The sequence below is a fragment of the Falco peregrinus genome, chromosome 1 (assembly GCF_023634155.1).
Source record: "Falco peregrinus isolate bFalPer1 chromosome 1, bFalPer1.pri, whole genome shotgun sequence".
NCBI classification, from domain to species: domain Eukaryota; kingdom Metazoa; phylum Chordata; class Aves; order Falconiformes; family Falconidae; genus Falco; species Falco peregrinus.
Genome location: NC_073721.1, coordinates 53972883 through 53987593, shown reverse-complemented (window position 1 = coordinate 53987593; position 14711 = coordinate 53972883).

The following is a 14711-nucleotide window of genomic DNA, read 5'->3' as shown; positions in this document are numbered from 1 at the left end:
TAATCAAAAATGATGTAAGAGGGTGGTTCCCCTTTTTTTTTTTTTTTCCTTTCCCCATTTATACTAATGGAAGATGACCGGTACTGGTAATAGATACCAGAACAAATATGGCATCTAATAGCTCCCCACTTTAAAGTTAAATCTAGAGGGTTTTGACCTAAAGCTCAACAAAAACTCCACAGGGATTCCCTACACAAGCATACAGAATACACCCTTCACCAAAGCACCAAAGGTCCAGGCAGAAAGGGGCGACAGCACAGGAAATTGCTCCTGGAGAGCCCTTCTACTTGTCAGTCACAGGCTGCTGCAAACCAGGGAGGTTAACACACCATCAAATTATTTGATGGGATTCATATTCTTTCACAAACATCATGAATAATGCAAGTGCATTGAATCAAGCCAGAGGAAAATTGTTCCTTCTCCAGCTTGTTATTAACTCCTTGTTGTATAACTTACTTGAAATAAGTTTGTTTTGTGGTATTTTAATGTGTGGGTGGATGATATTTGTATATGAGTAATTTTAACAGTTACACGTGCTTCTGTTTTAGATTTAAATTGAAATTAGAGAATTAAAAACTATCCTTTCCATCTGGTTTTGCCTCTTGCTTAATTAAGGCATGTTCCCTCAGTAAGTATTCTGTGTTTTTTGTCTACTCTAGCTTTGAAAGGCTCCAGCAATGGGGCTTGATCTGAAGAAAGGTGCTTGTTACAAGGATGTGTTTCTTGATATTCTGGTTGTTATTTTCCATTGTTTTAGTTAATCCTATCACACTTTCATATGTATCCTTGAGACTGCTCAAAATATTTTTGCTGTTGTTAAGCCTAGAATATCAGTGCTTAGCTTTAGTTTTTGTCTGCTGCTTTTATTCTTACTAAAGCAAAATGAAATTTAATTGTGATTTATCTTCAGTCTTCTACAGACACCCATTTTTTAAATTTAAAGTAAGTGTATTTTGAGAACAAAGTCTGTGTTATTTTAAACAGCAATGAGTGTTCAATCTCAGAGCTTTACAGAAATTTAAGAAACTTCTGTTTGCCCCTTTGAAAGCACACACCGCTCCCAGATTTTCTACTCCAGCCAAAAGAGATTCTAGCTCTCCAATTCCAATTTTGCAGGAACTTCGGAGGATTGCTGCTTTTCAGGACAACAAGCAAGATTGGAGCCCTGCAGCCCTCTGCTGGGTATATTATAGAAGGCAGACAACTGAAAGCGTAAGTCCTTAAACACTGAAAATGCTATTGCCATGTTCTCGTATTTCTTTTGCAGTTGATTACGAATGTGCTTAATTTGAAATCTAAAAGATGTTTCCTTTTATTGCCCTGGGTAAACTCATGTTACAATTTCAGAGTCTCACAGGTAAAGTAATCTGCATCTCAAGGTTGTGATTAGACTTATTAGAGCCTTTTTGTCTTTATTCTTCCTTGGTAACAGGAAAGTTCTATGCAAGTACTTCCTTGGTTCTTTTTGTCATTCTTTGCCTCTTATTTACTGCTATATGTACATCTTAGCACAGTTACAAAGGTCTTGTAGTCAAACAATTCTTAGGTTGTCTGTGACAAATCTGTTTCATTCTTGTATTGTGACTTATTTAGCTTTCTAGTGTTCACAGGTATAATTATTATTTTTTTTTACAGAGAAATGAGCAATTTATCTAAAAATAAATAGCAAAGTACATGAATAATAAGTAAACGAACAATTTGCCTGTCATCTTTCTGTCAGGGCAGTCATTGTGCTTTACATTTATATCTTATAATTTTATATACAGTAGGCTCGAGCACAGAAAGATGACGTGTATTTCCAAAAGTTGCAGCATGAGTCTGTGGCAGAGCCTGAAAAAGGAATCAGGAGTTTGTGTTCCCTGACTCATCTTACAGTTGGAAGTGTGCTACTTAGGAGCATTTTTGAGGTTGCGAAAAAGCAAAGTAATTGGGTAACAACGGGGTTTTCAGTCTCTGATTACAACATGTGGAGCCTGCTCCTTCAATTTGGCCAACTGTAAAGGAGCAGTAAGATGATGATACTGAAGAGGCTTTTGTTCTTCAGAAGGCCCTTGGTGCTGTTTCATAGGATGGTGATGTACTTAAGACAGTGGAAGAAGTAATGCTAAAGCTGGTGGTAGTTATAGCAAAAAGAACTTCCCAGCTGACAATGTCAGATGATTGCACAGCTAGGAGAAGCTTTTAGACTGCTGAGTATTTGGACATGGTGTCCTGGGTGCAGATATTGTAAGTGCTGTGTGCTCTACATTGGACGGCTTTTCTGAGCTTCTTGTAGGTGTAGCGAGAGTTCAGTGATAGGCTGGGTGTTACTCATTGTGTGTGACTCTCACAACACATGCTTTTTTTAATTTTTCAGCAAGCGTGATACAGGGCTTTCTCAGTACCATTTCTAGCCTTGGACAACAGTCGGCTACCACTGGATGTTGTGTTGTTCTGAAGCAACTGACATTTGCAGCATCAAGACTTGTGATTTTTTTGCATTTTACCTATGAATGCAGGCCCTACTGCCAAGAACTTTCTGACCCTAGAATACTTCTTCTCAGCCATGTGCCAATGTAGATATTGGATAGCTTGCCCAGCCAAGGCCAAATTGTTTTAAATTTAATTCATTGGAAGCTTGTTGGTTTTTCATGTGTATTAGAGATAAAATATTGACAGGATCTGTTCTTCTGTTGGATTCATATGTAAAAGTAATTTTTGTCTTTTTCTTTTTTGTAGCAGCTAACTCAGCCAGAATTCAAGTGTGAAGGCTTTCCCTAATTTAGAGGAATTTTAAGAACTGGAAAATTATGCTACATATTTAGCTATATTTGAACATGTCTCTGAATTTGCATAATAAATGCCTGACTTTTGCAGCTGGCAGAACTAAAATATGGAGAGGATCAGAACATGATTTAAGCTCTCTGTCTTACTGTTATCTCTAATTTCTTTTGTTCAGATGCATTTCTTTTGTTCAGATGTAATGGGGAAAAATCTAACTATTTCTGTACTGGAAACAGCTCAGGACACTCAGGTTCTGATCCTCACCTCCCTCAGTCTTCAGGTATTATCCTCATTTCACAGATGGGCAAAGTAAGGGAAGCAATATTTGACCTTTTTTTTGTAAAACACTTTGAGATCTGCTACTGAAAAGTGTATTAAAAAGCTGCATATTTCTTACATAATTATGTAGCTTTTCTTTAACATATCCAACCACTTCATCTGAAGGCAGACTGAGAAGAGGAAACATACTTGGCTGGGATAATGTACCTGCCTGCAGAGTGTTCTGATTAAATTACACACCATAAAATTATACTTGACTAATTCACGTAATAAAAAAAATAATAATAATAAAAAAGGATGTTGCCTTCAGGAGTTCCCTTAAGAGCTCCAGGCAATTTGTGTCTTTTGGATTCTGAAGGCTGTTGTTTCTGATACCTGGAAACTACTCCCTGGATGTGCATCCAGTTCCTTGTCTTCTTTTGATGCCCTGCTTCTGGAGGTTCTGCTTTTTAGATTTAGCTGGCACACAGAAGAGGAGGAAAAATGAGTTTGAAAAATTAGGGGTAGGAGACACATTCATTCTGAGCAGCAGCGAACAGGTCACAGTTTCTGAGAACAGGCATGGCCTTTGAAGAACCGCATAGTAATTTAAATCAGATTTCCATAGGTACTTACTAGTAAAACCACTGTAACAAGTGTACAGTGGAGGGTGAATGTTGTTAAATAAAACTTGCCTTCTTCTAGTTTGTGCTATATAGAAATTATCATCTTCATACAGCACAGTCTGGTTAACCAGAGGGGTAAGTTAACTCCCTTTTTTATCTTACTGTACTACTGATTGCTCCCCGTGGAATCAATTGACGCTGCAGTTTATGAGAGAGGTGCACTCGTTTCCATGAGGGAGCCCAGTTATTTTGCTTGTTGTCCAGGTCCCTGGGTTTTGGGAGCAGGCGGACGGCTCGGGAGCAGAGCCCGGCTGCGGCGTGCTGACGAGGGGCAGTGCCGCAGCTGAGCACTAGATGCCACTCTGAGGCCGCAGTAGGATCTCTGCAGCTCCAGCATCCTGGCGGCGAAGGCTGGAAGCGTTCGTTCCTGGAAAGCCCCGTGGGGCTGGGGACAGGCCGCGCTCCCTGCATACCCCTCTAATGACGCTAACAGAACAAATAGCGAAAAGGTGAATCAGGGGCCACATGTGAGTCGGGGCCAACAGCAGGTGTTTCACATGGAACCTAAACCTCCAGAGTTAGCAAGTAATCTCCCAGCTTCAGTGGCTTTGTGCACAGGTGTCCTCACTTCTGACCTATTAGCCAGGTGGGCTCAGAAGGAAGGAGGAAGAGCAAGGTGAAAGGGCAGTTTTAGCTTGCTGGATGGGATTTCATGAGAGTTTAAGGATGATCTGAAGACCTGTGGCTCTTACAGCATTTCTGCTGGTACAGTCTCTCTGGAGGTAGGTCTATAAAAGTCTGTGATCAATAGAAATGCAGTTAGCAACCCCCTCCTTCTCCATTCCCATACGTGTCCTAAACATTGTAGCATTGTGCTGAGGGCCAGACACCAAAACTGTCTATAATCTGACTAAACTAATAATGGGCATGAGTCACAAGCCTCAGCATGGGTTTTGTGCAGCTTGGAAAATGCAGGAGTATTTGAAGAAAGGTTTGGCTTGCCAAGATAAAAGGCTAGTTGTGGAGTTTGGATTCAGATCAAGGCTGAAATGTGAACTGAAGTTTTGATGGGGCAGCATCTTTTCTGGGAAGTGAGTCTGCTTTACTGAACAGTTTGAAAGTGAACGTTTTCTGTGAATGACCCAGACTACACATCTTATAAAAAGTACGCTTTGTTCATACAGTATAATGTTAGTAACATGAACATGTTGCTTCAAAGTACTGAAGAAGCTTCCTGAACAGGGGTAGTGAAAGCTGACAAAGATAGATATACATATATATGTTTTTATATATATATATATATATATCTCCTTTTATATGGCAGGATTTAACAATGTAACATCAGAGTTTTGAGTTAACTGTGTGGCTTGTAGTCCTCAGACTTGAAGATGAATACATGTCAGTCTGGAGGAAACAGGAAGGGATAAATCCTGTTAAAAATCCTAGTCATTGATGCGTATTATTTCTCTTCAATTACTTGGTATTCCTACATAATCAGGAGTAGCGTGCAATGCATTGCTAAGTGAGTTATGTTGGTCTCAAATAGCAGGCTCATAGAGAAAATAAGCTCTTTGCTCCTACTAGCTACAGGAGATTTTTAGGCAGGAGTGGTAGAGGTACATGTCTCCCAGCTGACTGTTTTTGGAGTGCTAGCTTTCTGGGGATACTAGCATTGCTGCTTTTGTGGCCTGTAGTCTTGTGCAATCCTCCCATGTGAACTGTGATTGGATCCAACCTGGTGGTGGGGAATTTGACCTTAACAGAGTTAAGTACTCAAAAAGAATTGCTCTTGGCAAAGTGTAAGTATAATGCCTTGTTCGACTTTTATTGTCTGTACAAAGAATAAATATCTGTTACAGTAAATATCTGTTTGAGTTAGCTCAAATGGTTGAGATTGTATTTTTGGTGCTGAAATTCCTGTATTTGTTTCTTGCTGACCAGTTTAAACATCTGTTACGTGGGGGTCATAAACTTTACTAGTAAAACATAGCCAGCACCGGCTAGAAATTTTGTGGCACTTCAGTAGCCTGGCAAAACGGTTTCTAGTAAAAAGTAACAGAAAAATATTCTTTTTCTCCTGCCACCACCTACCTTCTGGAGGAATTACCTTCTAGCAGGGTGTTTGTTCAGTAATGTACAGAAAGCTCATATGTGTTTTTCTTTGTATGTTTAAGTATGTGAAGGTATATTGTCCTATGGTTGACTGACACCACTAAGTAATCCAGCTGGGGTCCCCTAGGTGTGTGAACTAAAGCCTGTGTCCTTATCTAAGGCAGGATATTGGGTCAGTTTCTGATTGCCTTAACTTGAATTTAAATGTAGAAGTGACTACTTTGAAGTAGAGCATTCTCAAGTATTAAGGAAGGAATTTGGGCTTTCATATTTAAATTATGCTGCCATTGCACACGCTTTTATCCATGAAGCCACCCAGGTCCTAACCTGGAATTTCAAGGTTTTCTGTCGGCAACATCCATCTTCTGTGGCCCTCCTCATATTAGCATTGATCTACAGGGGAAATAGAAAACACGGCTGTGTTATTATATACCCGGCTGCAATTTCTGTTCTAGTGATTGAGTGTACATACAGAATTTTTGAAACATGGCCATTCTAACTTATTTTGTCTTCCTGTCAATAGCGTGGCACTTGTCCAAATTATGGATCGATATCAGCTGATCTTTTTATGTTAAACTATAATGAAGTTGCCTCTCTTATTGGAGATGTGATCTTGCTTCAGGCGATGCTTTTAACAGAACTTTTGGAATGGAAATGGAGGAGAGGGGAAACAGAAGCGGAGGAAAGACATGGGGAAGAATGAGCAAAAGCTGGCGGCGGGGATGACTAGCAGCACAAAAAGAAAGGTAGGAACAGGGGAAGAGAGGAACCAGGTTATGAAGAGAGCTGGCTTGTTAGGGCTTGCACTAGCATGGGTAAGAACTGTTAGCCTCTACTCTGTTGTTAGAAGTACTGTCAAAAAGCCAGTGATGGGTAGTGGGAGCAAAAGCCTGGCTTTCTTGACATTTCAGGCAATGTTACCTTTAAATTCTATTTGTGGCTGCCTCGCTCAGTTTCATACCGTTTGTGAAATCAAATAATTTAAAGAACAGAGGAAAAATGGGATGAGGCAAGGAGTGGGGAATGAGAGCAGTAAAAGGGGATACTAGATCAGCCATTCTTTCCCTTGCAGGGCAGCAGTACGTCATCTCTACAGTAATTTCTCCAGGTCTTTATCTAGGTGTTGTGGTTTAATTGCAGCCGGCAAGCAAGCACCATGCAGCTGCTTACTCAGTCCCTCCACAGTGGGATGGGGGAGAGAATCAGAAGAGTGAAAGTGAGAAAACTCTTAACATAAGTAAGTTCCTTGGGGACAAAACGCCTTAATGCTGAATGTCCCTCCCTTCCTTCTTCCCCCAGCATATATATATACTCAGCATGATGTCCCATGGGATGGAATACCTTTTTGGCTACTTCAGGTCAGCTGGCCTGGCTGTGTCCCCTCCCAGTTTTTTGTGCCCCTTCAGCCTTCTCACAGGCAGGACCTGAGAAACTAAGAAGTCCTTGACCTAGTACAAACACTACCCAGCAACAACCAAAAGCATCAGCGTGCTATCAACATTGTTCTCACAGCAAATCCAAAACACAGCACTGCACCAGCTGTGTCCCAGCTGAAACCAGGACACTAGGTCTGAAGAGTTCCAAGATACCAATGTTGTGCGCTAGCTGTAGCACAGAGTAGGTGAAGACCTACCATTTCATCATGCTGCCCCTGCTTTTACTTTAATCTTAGTTCACTTTCTTGGACAAGATGTAGGGGGGACTTTTGTAATCTCATTTCTAGGGTAAAAGGTTTGTGGAAGAAAGAGATAGTGTGTTAGGTTTTTAGAAGAAGAGTCTGTGGGGGACTGTTAATTTTCTTTTGTAGGGGAGAAACAGCTCCAAGAGGGGAGCTTGGTGGGTTTGGAACTGATGGTCAGTGACTGAAGTTAACAGAAACTTCCATTTCTAGAAGCAAAGCAATGCTGGTATTTTGATCGGGGGTTTTGTGAGCCATTTAAGAAGTTGGTTTCTTTTGCGACCTCTCCCGTAACTGTCTCTGAACCATTTTCTGTTAGATCTCAGTTTTGGTTGGTATGGATATGTGCAAGCTGGAGAAATGCTTTGGAATCCAAGTGAGCCTAATTGTGTCCTTGTCCCATAGAGAAAGGAGGGGTGAGGCCTCCACACACACCAGTTCCCCCCAGTTTCTCTGCACAGGCAAGTAGGCACGTCAGAAGAGAGGGAGCTGTGCGGCACACCAGCCTGCTCCCTGAAGTGGATAACAGGAGGATGGGTAGCCTGGCAGGCATTGCAGCAGTGACCCCTTGCTAGAGTAAAAGCAGCCAGTCTTGCCATTCTAGCTTTCCTCTCCAGAGTATGTGGAGTTTCCTGGAGGTATTCTTCCACTGGATGTCCCTTGACCTGTAGTCCCAGCCAGCAGAGCTTTACTTCTGTGTAATTGTATTTTTTATACAATTCAATATTGAACTAAATTTAACAATACAGATTGCTAGGTTCTTATGCAGTTTCTACCTTCTCTTCCTCTTACCTTAATCTTTTTCAGCCCTGCAAAGCAGGGTAGGAAGAGTAGCAAAACACCAAAACACATGTATATAACTTTTTATTTGCAGAGTTCTCTAATACTTTTTCCTTCATTATCTCATCCTTCTCGGACTTGGCAATTCCACAAATTGTTTGGTGAACTGTATGAAAGCACTATTAGAAAAAGAAATCTCAACCATCTTACCCCACAGTGCACAGATGTGAACAGAGTTTGCAATAAAAAGAGTGGGAATCTTTGCATGGAAGTAATTATCAAACTGGAGTGATCTAAGAGCTCTGCTTAATTAGGGGTATTTTGTAGGAGGCCTAAACATTTTTGCTCTTGTGAGAGACTCAGATTCAGCCTATTCTTCATGCTCTTCCTTTTTTTTTTTTAATATTAGGTTTTACCATTATTTCTGCTGTCTTTCTTTCCCCCCCCCCATTTTTTCCCCCCTTCCCCTCTTCCACCAGACTATACCAGTTTATAGTTCCTTCTGATTCAGGAAGCTGTGTGTATACGTCTTTCTAAATGTTATTACTCTTAGTTACTTTATGGGAGCATCTAGAATGACCCATACAAACACAGACTATTGGTTCTGAGAAGGACATGACACAATCTTCATAAGAATTAAAAATGATTGGATAGGGCTGATAAAAAAACCTAAGGGAAATGAGGGAAATTGAGTAACAAAGCAAACTGTTTGTTTACTGTCAGAGAGCTGTAGCCGAGTTTGAATTTATATTGCACAGTCACATATAGATGCCTTTAATCCCAAGGATATGTCTTTCCTTCTTGGAGCCTTAAGCAAAGAATACCTAAGCAAGACCTCGCAATTTCAGGATAATGCTGGAGTGAACAAAGAAAAAGGTAAGAGTGTGTGACTATGGCAGTCAAGATGCTTTTGAAGTTTCAGTCAATCTCTGGTATCCAATTCAGTTTTAGTCTATTACACTGTTGGGGGCCTATGATTTAATTAGTGCATTTGTATACTACTATTTTATTTTTTTTTTAATCCCTAAATGCTAAAGATTGGCTGGTTGTAACTTTGGGTGCAACTTTACAGTAGTTCCATGCCTCTAAGCCTATAATAGCTAAATATCTCAAGAAACTTCCCAAGTTTTTAGGGCCTTGGTGAGTGAGGGTGGTGTTATTGCAGTTCTGCAGTTAAAGAACTGAGGCACAAAGACAGTAATGGTATTTTTAGAGTGGTACGACAAAATTGTGGTAAATCTGGATGGGAAATACTGTACTTGATCTATGGAAAAACTAAACTCTGAGAAATTTTTCCTTCTTGAGCAAGAATGAGAAATTAAATTTGTGAGCACTTTTTATAAACTACAGTGAGAGAAGACTTCAAGCATGGGTTTGGGGTTGTGGAGAGAATTTAAGATTTTGATCTTAAACTGTCAAATGGAAATGAAGAGCTGGTTTCTAAAAAAAGCTTAGTATTGAGAATAATTTTGAATATGAAACCTGGAATTTTTCATACAAATTTAAAATTATTTTTTCATCAAATGTTTTGATTACTGTAGATTGTCAAAAGCAGTTACTTTCTGAAGAAAGTTTTGTTGTGGTGAATCTACATTTTCAACCTGAAAAAGTAAAAAAATCCAAGTAGCTGGAGTTCCTGGCAAAGAAAGTATGCGGAAGCCACATCTTTTGTGGCTAGGTCTTTTGCAACCTTTATTGCTGCTTTAATCACTTCAGTAATGGGGGGGGGGGGGGGGGGGGGGGGGCGCGGAAATTAAGACTTGTACCTAGCTTTTCAAAGACTGTGATAAGCTGTTGGTGTAAATCAGCATAGCTGCACTGAGATCAATGAGATCTAGCTGACAATCTGCTTGTGTCACCAAGCTGAATTCCCAGACACACACACACACACCCCCCAAAATAAGGAAAACACAGAAATTATGTATAAGTTAATATATGGTACTGACAGGAGATGGTATTGGTGTTTTCCTCAAACCTGGAAAGAAAGGTGGAAGAGGCAGGAAGCGAAGCTGGAAGATGTGCCAAAAAAAAAGAGAAACAAACCCAAGCCCCCACCCCAAACCCAAAAAAGTAGTAACTTGCCCTCACACTAAAATCTTGTTTTAGGAGACCCAGGCAGATGCTGGCAATGATCCTGCTCAGCAGGAGACTATAAACATATGTCCCGAGTCCCACAGTTTATGTGACTATTTACGCAAGCACAAAGTAAATGGAAGTGGTTATCCCTGTAAACGGGTACTCATCGGTACACAGGCTCCACTTGCTTTGCTTCAGTGTCAGGCAACAGGGTAGGAGTGAGCAAAGCTTAAAAAATTCAGCCCAAGGAACACCAGGTGGCTTATTGGGTGTTGAAGTAGGATATTTCCAATAACTGATCTGTTATTTTCCTTGCAGCACCAAAAAAAAGTGGAGGATATGGAGCAGGTGGGGGGATAATTATTTTAGGTTAAAACAGTTTTTCTTAGGCCTGAAATGTTTACAGTGTGGTTGGAATTTTTTATTAAAAAAACCCAATGTAATATTGAACTAAATTCTAAGAAAGCATTACAGATTTGAGTTTAAAGGGGGATACATTTCATATTCAGCATATCAAACTGAATGATATGAATTTTCAGAAAATTGATTTGTGTAGGCTGAAATAGACAACACTGAAAGAAATTTGCAGGTGATGTAAATCTGCAATTTAAGTGCTTGTTTAATCATTCCATCTTAAAGAAACAAATATTTGTTCTACATCTTCTATGTTCTTATATCTGAACTGTTTCATATACAGAATACTTGTCAGCTTGGACCGTTATGCACAGACTGTTGAATACAAGACAGACTGTGATACTGGAAAGGGGTAAATTCAGTTGTCTAATTTTACTGACAGTAGGAGAGTTACACCACCAATGAATCTGCCCCACTACTTTGGAAATTAGACGTCAGACTTAATAGTAGGTGTAAAAAGAAGAGGGGCAATCATGACTGTGGAAACATGTGGGAGAATTGTGCGCGTTACAAGGGAATAAAAATGATAGAACTGTAGTTCAGAGCCTTGTCTGTCTTAGCAAATAGGTTACCATAACTGTTTTCAACCTATTCCTGGCAAAATTCAGTTGATTCCAGTGAATTTACATCAGGGATTAATTTAATCTTCATTTGTCATGTTTTTCAAGCCCAGGACTGTTGGCTTGTATACTGTGGCCTGCTGCATACCACAGTCTGCAGAATTTCACACAGTTGATTCAAGATCAAACCTAATAACTGGTACATTTTGAAAAAAGGCATCTTTCTGCAGCCAAAGATCTCAAAAAATGGAAGAAGTGCTGTTGGAAGTTTGCTGAGGCAATGAGTTGTTCTTTTTTTTGAGCAAAATCGAGACTGGTTTTGTTCCTAATTCTGTGACAGTCAAACTTCCTCTCTGTGCCTTAATTTCCCTGTCTGTAGCTTGAAGATAGGATATTTAATCTCATCTGGAAATAAACTTAAAATCCACAGCATAAGACACATAAATGTGAATAAAATATCACTCTGTGATTGTAGTCAGCTCTCTCCTCTATCCTTTTTGTTTTTCTGTGTTTCTCATTTTGCTTTTCCTATCCATAGATCTCTGATATTTTCACGGAATGCAGTAAATGCTGTGCTGACCTTCTGCTGTCGTCTTATGGTATCTACCAAAATTTTATCTACATTTTCTTAAAAATACAAATTAAAATAATTTTAGAGAAAATTGCATGCATTCAAATAGAGAATATACCAAGTTAGCATTTCATTTGTTCATAATACAGCACTTCAAGAACATGTTTTGTTGCTGTTATTTACATAGCTGTTTAATGAGATGGGAGGTTCACAAGGTTTTTTGTTCCATGTTACATTTCAGCTTTCTTCCAGCAATTACTGTAGTAAATCTGTCTACTGAGACTCTCATAGCTGTGTCATTTCAACTTTTGGGATAATCATGGCAATGCTGAAGTCAGAAATCAGATTTTGTGTCTCAGAACACATGGTTTCAAGTGCCCAGTGACAGTGGTATATAGGGCTTGTGTTGTGTTTCTGCCCAGGAGAGACTGTGGCCTGCAGCCCAGGGACTTGTTTCTGGATTGTCTCCTATTTAAAGTTGAACATTTGTAGCTCTTGTGCAAGTATAAAAGAGAACTGACTGATGTTTTCCTTGTTGATAAGTTTTAGGGACAGGGACTGACAGCTGGAGGATCTGTAAAGAAAGGACCCGTAACCAAATGGACCCATGGGAGGGGAGGCACTTCATTAGAGTTCAATATTATAGTGACAGGTACCTTAGAAGTGAGATCTAAAGATTAGATTATACGGCAAATGGAAGCCCCAGTTTCTAAGTGTGATTTGCTGTCAGTAATGCTGTCATGGGCATGAATGTCTTGAGCAATATATACATCACTGACGGGAAAGGCTCAGGAAGAGTGTGCAAACTCTCCACTTCTTATCTTGGTTTGGCATTTTATTATATGCTAGGATCAGTTGAGTCCCTATTGTTTCCACAAACAATATGAGGCTCTTGCCTGCAGACTGCTTTACAAAGGATTGGCCCCTTTCAAGCTCTACTAACAAGGGTTCTGGAGTTGCTTTCTCTCCCTTGTTGTTTGCCAGCTGAGAGGTACCACACACTCACAGTTTTCTTTGCCTCTGTAGGTCTTGGAGACTAGCAATGGTTGCTGTTTTCCCCATACCTTCTTGGTGCTTTTCCTGTTCCCTCTTCAGCTGATGCTTCTAGATCCCCCTCTCCTGTTCCTGATGGTTTGGAAGGCTTGGTCCTGGGGCTTTGTCCTGCCTCTCCAGCGTTCCCTTTGCCTGGTGCTGCCCTGTTGCAGCCTTGGTCTCGGGGGGCTTGTGTGTCCTGCCTCTCCAGTGTTTGCCTTGCCTGGCCCAGCATTCAAGTGACACCTTAATAAAAAGCTTTCCTTCTTTATCTCCTCTCTGCTGCTGTGCCACTGGGCTGGGGATCGGGTTCCCATCTCTTTCACACGCACACCTGGTCATAAAACACTGGGTTTGTTTTTAACCTCAAACCAGGGAGCTTTAATTAAAGAGACAGTGACCTCTTTTATGAGTTTGCTCGCATAGGGTTTCAGGGCTATTGTCACATACAGCTCACATAACAGAGCACCATTGCACAAAGCTCCATTTACACATCCTTCCCTGGCTTTCTTCCTCTCCTCTTTTTGTTTTCCAAACGCAGAAGGAGGTTGTTTTCTTGTTTACCCCTAGGCAAAGTTGTGTCTCATGTTAGTAGCCTATGGCTATCAGTCTTTTTGAAGAGAACCTACGTTTCTTAATAACAACACATAGATATCATTAGACTTGGAGAAATGTTATTCTTTAATCTTCCTTTCCCAAAATTTGCTGGATATGAATGATTAGCTAAAATGGATCTCATCCTCTGCTCCGTTCTCCTTAGCTACTTCTCATGCCTGTATAATGACATTTGTGTGTTTCTTATGACAAATACTTCTTAGTCTTCCCTGTTGTATTTACCTGTATTCGTTAATTTTCAATTGCAATGAATAGTCAATAGCAACAAATAGGATTTTTTTATATATACTCAAGAATGGTATGCACAGGGACAGACAGCAAAACTTGTCCACAGTTTTGCACAGAATAGTTTACATGTAATTTACAGAAAAATTTTCACACACAGAGACATATGTATTCTCATGCATACATATTCAAAGATTCACAAACAGGCACACAGGAGCACCTACTCAGACCAGAACTTACTTGAGTTATGTAGACTTCTGAAAAAGACTCTTATGCACAGGAGAGACACAGGTGGGACACAGAGACAAGAACCACATAACTGGTGGGATATAGAAGCCCACATGGAGGAAACACACGTGTACACAGAAGAAAGGAAAAAAAATACCTGTGGAAGAGTGTAGGTGCCCCCAGAGAATGCCCTGTACATAGACCTTCAGAAGCAGGTACAAGGATAAGTCTGCAGGAAAATATATATGTAGAAACTTATATATGCCTAGTAACTCTGTAAGTCATATATAAGTTACTGTGCACACATACAGCATGTTCAGGTGCTGGAACTTTCACTGAATTGTGCAAGGTCTTTGCTTTCAATGGCATTGCTTTCAGTAAAAGCTCAGTAATACAGAAAAAAATTACATGGTTTAGCTGCAAAGATTGTAGATATGAGAACACATGCCTCTACATATACAGATACATAGACATATATTGATGCACATACAGGGCTGGGTTTTTTTTTACTAAATATATTAATACAGATTTGCCTAGACACAAATATACCACACACACAGACCCTTAGGCACACGCAGATATACCCACGTCTATGTTCATTGAGAGAGACTCACTCAATATCTGTGTATGTGTGTGTTGGGAGAGGGTCATAACCTCCTCCATTCTTCTCCTGAAGGGGTTTGGATAATGAAGGGAAAAGAAATGAGGCCTGGGGCTAATTTGTAGTGGCATTTCCTGGCCTCTCTTCTGCCAATGAAGCTCCGTTTCATCTT